Here is a 13622-nt window from a genome sequence, read left to right on the forward strand (position 1 = left end):
AGTGCGTGTAATGTAAAGTGTGTTCAATGTATAATGTGTGTAATGTATAGTGTGTGTAATGTATAATGTATGTGATGTATAATGTGTAATGTATAGTGTGTGTGATGTATAATGTGTGTAATGTATAGTGTATGTAATGTATAGTGTGTAGGGTGTGTAATGCATAGTGTGTAATGTACAGTGCGTGTAGTGTATAATGTGTGTAATGTGTAGTGTGTGTAATTTATACTGTGTGTAATGTATACTGTGTGTAATGTATAGTGTGTGTAATGTATAATGTGTGTAATGTATAATGTGTGTAATGTATAGTGTTTATAGTGTGTGTAATGTATAATGTGTGTAATGTATAGCGTGTGTAATGTATAGTGTGTGTAATGAATAATGTGTGTAATGTATAGTGTATGTAATGTATAGTGTGTATAGTGTGTGTAATGTATAGTGTGTGTAATGTATAGTGTGTGTAATGTATAATGTGTGTAATGTATAGTGTGTGTAATGTATAGTGTGTATAGTGTGTATAATGTGTGTAATGTATAGTGTGTAATGTATAATGTGTGTAATGTATAAAGTGTGTAATGTACAGTGTGTGTAGTGTGTATAATGTGTGTAATGTATAATGTGTGTAATGTATAGTTAGTGTAATGTATAGTGTGTGTAATGTATAGTGTGTGTAATGTATAGTATGTGTAATGTATAATGTGTGTAATGTATAATGTGTGTAATGTATAGTGTGTGTAGTGTGTATAATGTGTGTAATGTATAATGTCTGTAATGTATAGTGTGTGTAATGTACAGTGTGTGTAGTGTGTATAATGTGTGTAATGTATAATGTGTGTAATGTATAGTGTGTAATGTATAGTGTATAGTGTGTGTAGTGTGTATAATGTGTGTAGTGTGTTTAATGTATAATGTGTGTAATGTATAGTGTATAGTGTGTGTAGTGTGTATAATGTGTGTGTATAATGTGTGTAATGTATAGTGTGTGTAGTGTATAATGTGTGTAATGTATAATGTATAGTGTGTGTAGTGTGTATAATGTGTGTGTATAGTGTGTGTAGTGTATAATGTGTGTAATGTATAGTGTGTGTAATGTATAATGTATAGTGTGTGTAATGTATAGTGTGTGTACTGTATAATGTGTGTAATGTATAGTGTGTGTAGTGTATAGTGTGTGTCGTGTATAGTGTGTGTAATGTATAGTTTGTGTAATGTATAGTGTGTGTAGTGTATAGTGTGTGTAGTGTATAGTGTGTGTAATGTATAGTGTGTGTAGTGTATAGTGTGTGTAATGTATAGTGTGTGTAATGTATAGTGTGTGTAGTGTATGATGTATAATGTATAGTGCGTGTAATGTATTATGTGTGTAATGTATAATGTATAGTGTGTGTAATGTATAATGTGTGTAATGTATAATGTATAGTGTGTGTAATGTATAATGTATGATGTATAATGTATAGTGTGTGTAATGTATAATGTGTGTAGTGTATAGTGTGTGTAATGTATAGTGTGTGTAATGTATAGTGTGTGTAATGTATGATGTATAATGTATAGTGCGTGTAATGTATAATGCATAGTGTGTGTAATGTATAATGTGTGTAATGTATAATGTATAGTGTGTGTAATGTATAATGTGTGTAATGTATAATGTATAGTGTGTGTAATGTATAATGTATGATGTATAATGTATAGTGTGTGTAATGTATAATGTATGATGTATAATGTATAGTGTGTGCAATGTATAATGTGTGTAATGTATAATGTATAGTGTGTGTAATGTATAATGTGTGTAATGTATAATGTGTATAATGTGTGTAATGTATAATGTGTATAATGTGTGTAATGTATAGTGTGTGTAATGTATAGTGTGTGTAATGTATAGTGTGTATAATGTGTATAGTGTGTATAATGTATAGTGTGTGTAATGTATGGCGTGTGTAACGTATAATGTGTGTAATGTATACTGTGTGTAATGTATACTGTGTGTAATGTGTAGTGTGTGTAATGTATAGTGTGTGTAGTGTATAGTGTATGTGATGTATAGTGTGTATAGTTTGTAATGCATAGTGTGTAATGTACAGTGTGTTAGTGTATAATGTGTGTAATGTGTAGTGTGTGTAATGTATAGTGTGTGTAGTGTATAGTGTGTGTAATTTATACTGTGTGTAATTTATACTGTGTGTAATGTATAGTGTGTGTAATGTATAATTTGTGTAATGTATAGTGTTTATAGTGTGTGTAATGTATAATGTGTGTAATGTATAGTGTGTGTCATGTATAGTGTGTGTAATGTATAGAGTGTGTAATGTACAGTGTGTGTAATGTATAGTGTGTGTAATGTATAATGTGTGTAATGTATAGTGTTTATAGTGTGTAATGTATAATGTGTGTAATGTATAGTGTGTGCAATGTATAATGAGTGTAATGTATAGTGTGTGTAATGTATAGTGTGTGTAATATATCATGCGTGTAATGTATAGTGTGTGCAATGTATAGTGTGTGTAGTGTATAGTGTGTGTAATGTATAGTGTGTGTAATGTAAAGTGTGAGTAATGTATAGTGTGTGCAGTGTATAATGTGTGTAATGTATAGTGTGTGTAATGTATAATGTGTGTAATGTATAGTTTGTGTAGTGTATAATGTGTGTAATGTATAGTGTGTGTAATGTATAGTGTGTGTAATGTATAATGTGTGTAATGTATAGTGTGTGTAATGTATAGTGTGTGTAATGTATAGTGTGTGTAATGTAAAGTGTGTGTAATGTATAGTGTGTGTAATGTATTGTGTGTGCAATGTATAGTGTGTGTAATGTATAGTGTGTGTAATGTATAGTGTGTGTAATGTATAGTGTGTGTAATGTATAGTGTGTGTAATGTTTAGTGTGTGTAGTGTATAATGTGTGTAATGTATAGTGTGTGTAATGTGTAGTGTATAGTGTGTGTAGTGTATAGTGTGTGTAGTGTATAGTTTGTGTAATGTATAGTGTGTGTAATGTATTGTGTGTGTAATGTATAATGTGTTTATTTTATAGTGTGTGTAATGTATAGTTTGTGTAATGTCTAGTGTGTGTAATGTATAGTGTGTGTAGTGTATAATGTGTGTAATGTATAGTGTGTGTAATGTGTAGTGTATAGTGTGTGTAATGTATAGTGTTTATAGTGTGTGTAATGTATAGTGTGTGTAATGTATAATGTGTGTAGTGTATAGTGTGTTTAATGTATAGTGTGTGTAATGTATAGTGTGTGTGATGTATAATGTGTGTAATGTGTAGTGTGTGTAATTTATACTGTGTGTAATGTATACTGTGTGTAATGTATAGTGTGTGTAATGTATAATGTGTGTAATGTATAATGTGTGTAATGTATAGTGTTTATAGTGTGTGTAATGTGTGTAATGTATAGTGTGTAATGTATAATGTGTGTAATGTATAAAGTGTGTAATGTACAGTGTGTGTAGTGTGTATAATGTGTGTAATGTATAATGTGTGTAATGTATAGTTAGTGTAATGTATAGTGTGTGTAATGTATAGTGTGTGTAATGTATAGTATGTGTAATGTATAATGTGTGTAATGTATAATGTGTGTAATGTATAGTGTGTGTAGTGTGTATAATGTGTGTAATGTATAATGTCTGTAATGTATAGTGTGTGTAATGTAGAGTGTGTGTAGTGTGTATAATGTGTGTAATGTATAATGTGTGTAATGTATAGTGTGTAATGTATAGTGTATAGTGTGTGTAGTGTGTATAATGTGTGTAGTGTGTTTAATGTATAATGTGTGTAATGTATAGTGTATAGTGTGTGTAGTGTGTATAATGTGTGTGTATAATGTGTGTAATGTATAGTGTGTGTAGTGTATAATGTGTGTAATGTATAATGTATAGTGTGTGTAGTGTGTATAATGTGTGTGTATAGTGTGTGTAGTGTATAATGTGTGTAATGTATAGTGTGTGTAATGTATAATGTATAGTGTGTGTAATGTATAGTGTGTGTACTGTATAATGTGTGTAATGTATAGTGTGTGTAGTGTATAGTGTGTGTCGTGTATAGTGTGTGTAATGTATAGTTTGTGTAATGTATAGTGTGTGTAGTGTATAGTGTGTGTAGTGTATAGTGTGTGTAATGTATAGTGTGTGTAGTGTATAGTGTGTGTAATGTATAGTGTGTGTAATGTATAGTGTGTGTAGTGTATGATGTATAATGTATAGTGCGTGTAATGTATTATGTGTGTAATGTATAATGTATAGTGTGTGTAATGTATAATGTGTGTAATGTATAATGTATAGTGTGTGTAATGTATAATGTATGATGTATAATGTATAGTGTGTGTAATGTATAATGTGTGTAGTGTATAGTGTGTGTAATGTATAGTGTGTGTAATGTATAGTGTGTGTAATGTATGATGTATAATGTATAGTGCGTGTAATGTATAATGTATAGTGTGTGTAATGTATAATGTGTGTAATGTATAATGTATAGTGTGTGTAATGTATAATGTATGATGTATAATGTATAGTGTGTGTAATGTATAATGTATGATGTATAATGTATAGTGTGTGCAATGTATAATGTGTGTAATGTATAATGTATAGTGTGTGTAATGTATAATGTGTGTAATGTATAATGTGTATAATGTGTGTAATGTATAATGTATAATGTGTGTAATGTATAGTGTGTGTAATGTATAGTGTGTGTAATGTATAGTGTGTGTAATGTATAATGTGTATAGTGTGTATAATGTATAGTGTGTGTAATGTATGGCGTGTGTAACGTATAATGTGTGTAATGTATACTGTGTGTAATGTATACTGTGTGTAATGTGTAGTGTGTGTAATGTATAGTGTGTGTAGTGTATAGTGTATGTGATGTATAGTGTGTATAGTTTGTAATGCATAGTGTGTAATGTACAGTGTGTTAGTGTATAATGTGTGTAATGTGTAGTGTGTGTAATGTATAGTGTGTGTAGTGTATAGTGTGTGTAATTTATACTGTGTGTAATGTATAGTGTGTGTAATGTATAATTTGTGTAATGTATAGTGTTTATAGTGTGTGTAATGTATAATGTGTGTCATGTATAGTGTGTGTAATGTATAGAGTGTGTAATGTACAGTGTGTGTAATGTATAGTGTGTGTAATGTATAATGTGTGTAATGTATAGTGTTTATAGTGTGTAATTTATAATGTGTGTAATGTATAGTGTGTGTAATGTATAATGAGTGTAATGTATAGTGTGTGTAATGTATAGTGTGTGTAATATATCATGCGTGTAATGTATAGTGTGTGCAAAATATAGTGTGTGTAGTGTATAGTGTGTGTAATGTATAGTGTGTGTAATGTAAAGTGTGAGTAATGTATAGTGTGTGCAGTGTATAATGTGTGTAATGTATAGTGTGTGTAATGTATAATGTGTGTAATGTATAGTGTGTGTAGTGTATAATGTGTGTAATGTATAGTGTGTGTAATGTATAGTGTGTGTAATGTATAATGTGTGTAATGTATAGTGTGTGTAATGTATAGTGTGTGTAATGTATAGTGTGTGTAATGTAAAGTGTGTGTAATGTAAAGTGTGTGTAATGTATAGTGTGTGTAATGTATTGTGTGTGCAATGTATAGTGTGTGTAATGTATAGTGTGTGTAATGTATAGTGTGTGTAATGTATAGTGTGTGTAGTGTATAATGTGTGTAATGTATAGTGTGTGTAATGTGTAGTGTATAGTGTGTGTAGTGTATAGTGTGTGTAGTGTATAGTGTGTGTAATGTATAGTGTGTGTAATGTATTGTGTGTGTAATGTATAATGTGTTTATTTTATAGTGTGTGTAATGTATAGTTTGTGTAATGTCTAGTGTGTGTAATGTATAGTGTGTGTAGTGTATAATGTGTGTAATGTATAGTGTGTGTAATGTGTAGTGTATAGTGTGTGTAATGTATAGTGTTTATAGTGTGTGTAATGTATAGTGTGTGTAATGTATAATGTGTGTAGTGTATAGTGTGTTTAATGTATAGTGTGTGTAATGTATAGTGTGTGTGATGTATAATGTGTGTAATGTGTAGTGTGTGTAATTTATACTGTGTGTAATGTATACTGTGTGTAATGTATAGTGTGTGTAATGTATAATGTGTGTAATGTATAATGTGTGTAATGTATAGTGTTTATAGTGTGTGTAATGTATAATGTGTGTAATGTATAATGTGTGTAATGTACAGTGTGTGTAGTGTGTATAATGTGTGTAATGTATAATGTGTGTAATGTATGGTGTGTGTAATGTATAGTGTGTGTGTAATGTATAGTATGTGTAATGTATAATGTGTGTAATGTATAATGTGTGTAATGTATAGTGTGTGTAGTGTGTATAATGTGTGTAATGTATAATGTGTGTAATGTATAGTGTGTGTAATGTACAGTGTGTGTAGTGTGTATAATGTGTGTAATGTATAAGGTGTGTAATGTATAGTGTGTAATGTATAGTGTATAGTGTGTGTAGTGTGTATAATGTGTGTAGTGTGTTTAATGTATAATGTGTGTAATGTATAGTGTATAGTGTGTGTAGTGTGTATAATGTGTGTGTATAATGTGTGTAGTGTATAATGTGTGTAACGTATAGTGTGTGTAGTGTATAATGTGTGTAATGTATAATGTATAGTGTGTGTAGTGTGTATAATGTGTGTGTATAGTGTGTGTAGTGTATAATGTGTGTAATGTAGAGTGTGTATAGTGTGTAATGTATAGTGTGTGTAATGTATAGTGTGTGTAATGTCTAATGTGTGTAATGTATAATGTGTGTAATGTATAGTGTGTGTAATGTATAGTGTGTATAGTGTGTAATGTATAATGTGTGTAATGTATAATGTGTGTAATGTATCATGTATATAGTGTGTATAGTGTGTAATGTATAGTGTGTGTAATGTCTAATGTGTGTAATGTATAGTGTGTGTAATGTATAGTGTGTGTAATGTATAGTGTGTGTAATGTAAAGTGTGTGTAATGTATAGTGTGTGCAGTGTATAATGTGTGTAATGTATAGTGTGTGTAATGTATAATGTGTGTAATGTATAGTGTGTGTAATGTATAGTGTGTGTAATGTATAGTGTGTGTAATGTATAGTGTGTGTAATGTATAGTGTGTGTAATGTCTAATGTGTGTAATGTATAATGTGTGTAATGTATAGTGTGTGTAATGTATAGTGTGTATAGTGTGTAATGTATAATGTGTGTAATGTATAATGTGTGTAATGTATAGTGTGTGTAATGTATAGTGTGTTTAATGTAAAGTGTGTGTAATGTAAAGTGTGTGTAATGTATAGTGTGTGCAATGTATAGTGTGTGTAATGTATAGTGTGTGTAGTGTATAATGTGTGTAATGTATAGTGTGTGTAATGTGTAGTGTATAGTGTGTGTAGTGTATAGTGTGTGTAATGTATAGTGTGTGTAATGTATTGTGTGTGTAATGTATAATGTGTTTAATTTATAGTGTGTGTAATGTATAGTTTGTGTAATGTCTAGTGTGTGTAATGTATAGTGTGTGTAGTGTATAATGTGTGTAATGTATAGTGTGTGTAATGTGTAGTGTATAGTGTGTGTAATGTATAGTGTGTGTAATGTATTGTGTGTGTAATGTATAATGTGTGTAATGTATAGTGTTTATAGTGTGTAATGTATAATGTGTGTAATGTATAGTGTGTGTAATGTATAATGAGTGTAATGTATAGTGTGTGTAATGTATAGTGTGTGTAATATATCATGCGTGTAATGTATAGTGTGTGCAATGTATAGTGTGTGTAGTGTATAGTGTGTGTAATGTATAGTGTGTGTAATGTAAAGTGTGAGTAATGTATAGTGTGTGCAGTGTATAATGTGTGTAATGTATAGTGTGTGTAATGTATAATGTGTGTAATGTATAGTGTTTGTAGTGTATAATGTGTGTAATGTATAGTGTGTGTAATGTATAGTGTGTGTAATGTATAATGTGTGTAATGTATAGTGTGTGTAATGTATAGTGTGTGTAATGTAAAGTGTGTGTAATGTATAGTGTGTGTAATGTATTGTGTGTGCAATGTATAGTGTGTGTAATGTATAGTGTGTGTAATGTATAGTGTGTGTAATGTATAGTGTGTGTAATGTTTAGTGTGTGTAGTGTATAATGTGTAGTGTATAGTGTGTGTAGTGTATAGTGTGTGTAGTGTATAGTGTGTGTAATGTATAGTGTGTGTAATGTATTGTGTGTGTAATGTATAATGTGTTTATTTTATAGTGTGTGTAATGTATAGTTTGTGTAATGTCTAGTGTGTGTAATGTATAGTGTGTGTAGTGTATAATGTGTGTAATGTATAGTGTTTATAGTGTGTGTAATGTGTGTAATGTATAGTGTGTAATGTATAATGTGTGTAATGTATAAAGTGTGTAATGTACAGTGTGTGTAGTGTGTATAATGTGTGTAATGTATAATGTGTGTAATGTATAGTTAGTGTAATGTATAGTGTGTGTAATGTATAGTGTGTGTAATGTATAGTATGTGTAATGTATAATGTGTGTAATGTATAATGTGTGTAATGTATAGTGTGTGTAGTGTGTATAATGTGTGTAATGTATAATGTCTGTAATGTATAGTGTGTGTAATGTACAGTGTGTGTAGTGTGTATAATGTGTGTAATGTATAATGTGTGTAATGTATAGTGTGTAATGTATAGTGTATAGTGTGTGTAGTGTGTATAATGTGTGTAGTGTGTTTAATGTATAATGTGTGTAATGTATAGTGTATAGTGTGTGTAGTGTGTATAATGTGTGTGTATAATGTGTGTAATGTATAGTGTGTGTAGTGTATAATGTGTGTAATGTATAATGTATAGTGTGTGTAGTGTGTATAATGTGTGTGTATAGTGTGTGTAGTGTATAATGTGTGTAATGTATAGTGTGTGTAATGTATAATGTATAGTGTGTGTAATGTATAGTGTGTGTACTGTATAATGTGTGTAATGTATAGTGTGTGTAGTGTATAGTGTGTGTCGTGTATAGTGTGTGTAATGTATAGTTTGTGTAATGTATAGTGTGTGTAGTGTATAGTGTGTGTAGTGTATAGTGTGTGTAATGTATAGTGTGTGTAGTGTATAGTGTGTGTAATGTATAGTGTGTGTAATGTATAGTGTGTGTAGTGTATGATGTATAATGTATAGTGCGTGTAATGTATTATGTGTGTAATGTATAATGTATAGTGTGTGTAATGTATAATGTGTGTAATGTATAATGTATAGTGTGTGTAATGTATAATGTATGATGTATAATGTATAGTGTGTGTAATGTATAATGTGTGTAGTGTATAGTGTGTGTAATGTATAGTGTGTGTAATGTATAGTGTGTGTAATGTATGATGTATAATGTATAGTGCGTGTAATGTATAATGTATAGTGTGTGTAATGTATAATGTGTGTAATGTATAATGTATAGTGTGTGTAATGTATAATGTGTGTAATGTATAATGTATAGTGTGTGTAATGTATAATGTATGATGTATAATGTATAGTGTGTGTAATGTATAATGTATGATGTATAATGTATAGTGTGTGCAATGTATAATGTGTGTAATGTATAATGTATAGTGTGTGTAATGTATAATGTGTATAATGTGTGTAATGTATAATGTGTATAATGTGTGTAATGTATAGTGTGTGTAATGTATAGTGTGTGTAATGTATAATGTGTATAGTGTGTATAATGTATAGTGTGTGTAATGTATGGCGTGTGTAACGTATAATGTGTGTAATGTATACTGTGTGTAATGTATACTGTGTGTAATGTATACTGTGTGTAATGTGTAGTGTGTGTAATGTATAGTGTGTGTAGTGTATAGTGTATGTGATGTATAGTGTGTATAGTTTGTAATGCATAGTGTGTAATGTACAGTGTGTTAGTGTATAATGTGTGTAATGTGTAGTGTGTGTAATGTATAGTGTGTGTAGTGTATAGTGTGTGTAATTTATACTGTGTGTAATTTATACTGTGTGTAATGTATAGTGTGTGTAATGTATAATTTGTGTAATGTATAGTGTTTATAGTGTGTGTAATGTATAATGTGTGTAATGTATAGTGTGTGTCATGTATAGTGTGTGTAATGTATAGAGTGTGTAATGTACAGTGTGTGTAATGTATAGTGTGTGTAATGTATAATGTGTGTAATGTATAGTGTTTATAGTGTGTAATGTATAATGTGTGTAATGTATAGTGTGTGTAATGTATAATGAGTGTAATGTATAGTGTGTGTAATGTATAGTGTGTGTAATATATCATGCGTGTAATGTATAGTGTGTGCAATGTATAGTGTGTGTAGTGTATAGTGTGTGTAATGTATAGTGTGTGTAATGTAAAGTGTGAGTAATGTATAGTGTGTGCAGTGTATAATGTGTGTAATGTATAGTGTGTGTAATGTATAATGTGTGTAATGTATAGTGTGTGTAGTGTATAATGTGTGTAATGTATAGTGTGTGTAATGTATAGTGTGTGTAATGTATAATGTGTGTAATGTATAGTGTGTGTAATGTATAGTGTGTGTAATGTATAGTGTGTGTAATGTAAAGTGTGTGTAATGTATAGTGTGTGTAATGTATTGTGTGTGCAATGTATAGTGTGTGTAATGTATAGTGTGTGTAATGTATAGTGTGTGTAATGTATAGTGTGTGTAATGTATAGTGTGTGTAGTGTATAATGTGTGTAATGTATAGTGTGTGTAATGTGTAGTGTATAGTGTGTGTAGTGTATAGTGTGTGTAGTGTATAGTGTGTGTAATGTATAGTGTGTGTAATGTATTGTGTGTGTAATGTATAATGTGTTTATTTTATAGTGTGTGTAATGTATAGTTTGTGTAATGTCTAGTGTGTGTAATGTATAGTGTGTGTAGTGTATAATGTGTGTAATGTATAGTGTGTGTAATGTGTAGTGTATAGTGTGTGTAATGTATAGTGTTTATAGTGTGTGTAATGTATAGTGTGTGTAATGTATAATGTGTGTAGTGTATAGTGTGTTTAATGTATAGTGTGTGTAATGTATAGTGTGTGTGATGTATAATGTGTGTAATGTGTAGTGTGTGTAATTTATACTGTGTGTAATGTATACTGTGTGTAATGTATACTGTGTGTAATGTATAGTGTGTGTAATGTATAATGTGTGTAATGTATAATGTGTGTAATGTATAGTGTTTATAGTGTGTGTAATGTATAATGTGTGTAATGTATAATGTGTGTAATGTACAGTGTGTGTAGTGTGTATAATGTGTGTAATGTATAATGTGTGTAATGTATGGTGTGTGTAATGTATAGTGTGTGTAATGTATAGTATGTGTAATGTATAATGTGTGTAATGTATAATGTGTGTAATGTATAGTGTGTGTAGTGTGTATAATGTGTGTAATGTATAATGTGTGTAATGTATAGTGTGTGTAATGTACAGTGTGTGTAGTGTGTATAATGTGTGTAATGTATAATGTGTGTAATGTATAGTGTGTAATGTATAGTGTATAGTGTGTGTAGTGTGTATAATGTGTGTAGTGTGTTTAATGTATAATGTGTGTAATGTATAGTGTATAGTGTGTGTAGTGTGTATAATGTGTGTGTATAGTGTGTGTAGTGTATAATGTGTGTATAGTAGAGTGTGTATAGTGTGTAATGTATAGTGTGTGTAATGTATAGTGTGTGTAATGTCTAATGTGTGTAATGTATAATGTGTGTAATGTATAGTGTGTGTAATGTATAGTGTGTATAGTGTGTAATGTATAATGTGTGTAATGTATAATGTGTGTAATGTATCATGTATATAGTGTGTATAGTGTGTAATGTATAGTGTGTGTAATGTCTAATGTGTGTAATGTATAGTGTGTGTAATGTATAGTGTGTGTAATGTATAGTGTGTGTAATGTAAAGTGTGTGTAATGTATAGTGCGTGCAGTGTATAATGTGTGTAATGTATAGTGTGTGTAATGTATAATGTGTGTAATGTATAGTGTGTGTAATGTATAGTGTGTGTAATGTATAGTGTGTGTAATGTATAATGTGTGTAATGTATAGTGTGTGTAATGTATAGTGTGTTTAATGTAAAGTGTGTGTAATGTAAAGTGTGTGTAATGTATAGTGTGTGCAATGTATAGTGTGTGTAATGTATAGTGTGTGTAATGTATAGTGTGTGTAATGTATAGTGTGTGTAGTGTATAATGTGTGTAATGTATAGTGTGTGTAATGTGTAGTGTATAGTGTGTGTAGTGTATAGTGTGTGTAATGTATAGTGTGTGTAATGTATTGTGTGTGTAATGTATAATGTGTTTAATTTATAGTGTGTGTAATGTATAGTTTGTGTAATGTCTAGTGTGTGTAATGTATAGTGTGTGTAGTGTATAATGTGTGTAATGTATAGTGTGTGTAATGTGTAGTGTATAGTGTGTGTAATGTATAGTGTTTATAGTGTGTGTAATGTATAGTGTGTGTAATGTATAATGTGTGTAGTGTATAGTGTGTTTAATGTATAGTGTGTGTAATGTATAGTGTGTGTGATGTATAATGTGTGTAATGTGTAGTGTGTGTAGTGTATAATGTGTGTAATGTGTAGTGTGTGTAATTTATACTGTGTGTAATGTATACTGTGTGTAATGTATAGTGTGTGTAATGTATAGTGTGTGTAATGTATAATGTGTGTAATGTATAGTGTTTATAGTGTGTGTAATGTATAATGTGTGTAATGTATAATGTGTGTAATGTACAGTGTGTGTAGTGTGTATAATGTGTGTAATGTATAATGTGTGTAATGTATAGTGTGTGTAATGTATAGTGTGTGTAATGTATAGTATGTGTAATGTATAATGTGTGTAATGTATAATGTGTGTAATGTATAGTGTGTGTAGTGTGTATAATGTGTGTAATGTATAATGTGTGTAATGTATAGTGTGTGTAATGTACAGTGTGTGTAGTGTGTATAATGTGTGTAATGTATAATGTGTGTAATGTATAGTGTGTAATGTATAGTGTATAGTGTGTGTAGTGTGTATAATGTGTTTAGTGTGTTTAATGTATAATGTGTGTAATGTATAGTGTATAGTGTGTGTAGTGTGTATAATGTGTGTGTATAATGTGTGTAGTGTATAATGTGTGTAATGTATAGTGTGTGTAGTGTATAATGTGTGTAATGTATAATGTATAGTGTGTGTAGTGTGTATAATGTGTGTGTATAGTGTGTGTAGTGTATAATGTGTGTAATGTATAGTGTGTGTAGTGTATAATGTGTGTAATGTATAGTGTGTGTAATGTATAATTTATAGTGTGTGTAATGTATAGTGTGTGTAGTGTATAATGTGTGTAATGTATAGTGTGTGTAGTGTATAGTGTGTGTCGTGTATAGTGTGTGTAATGTATAGTGTGTGTAATGTATAGTGTGTGTAGTGTATAGTGTGTGTAGTGTATAGTGTGTGTAATGTATAGTGTGTGTAGTGTATAGTGTGTGTAATGTATAGTGTGTGTAATGTATAGTGTGTGTAGTGTATGATGTATAATGTATAGTGCGTGTAATGTAAAATGTGTGTAATGTATAATGTATAGTGTGTGTAATGTATAATGTGTGTAATGTATAATGTATAGTGTGTGTAATGTATAATGTATG

The 13622-nt window shown here is 30.3% G+C and overlaps 2 protein-coding genes across 2 annotated transcripts in view; one reads left to right on the forward strand and one right to left on the reverse strand.

The window, feature by feature from the left end:
• The window catches only part of LOC139376666 (mitochondrial glutamate carrier 1-like), a 273532-nt gene that overhangs the window by 168074 nt on the left and 91836 nt on the right, over positions 1 to 13622 (forward strand). The window lies entirely within an intron of this gene.
• Positions 1 to 13622, reverse strand: part of LOC139376660 (von Willebrand factor) — a 228581-nt gene that overhangs the window by 33884 nt on the left and 181075 nt on the right. The gene's annotated exons all lie outside the window — the stretch shown is intronic.

The sequence above is a fragment of the Oncorhynchus clarkii genome, chromosome 2 (genome assembly GCF_045791955.1).
Source record: "Oncorhynchus clarkii lewisi isolate Uvic-CL-2024 chromosome 2, UVic_Ocla_1.0, whole genome shotgun sequence".
NCBI classification, from domain to species: domain Eukaryota; kingdom Metazoa; phylum Chordata; class Actinopteri; order Salmoniformes; family Salmonidae; genus Oncorhynchus; species Oncorhynchus clarkii.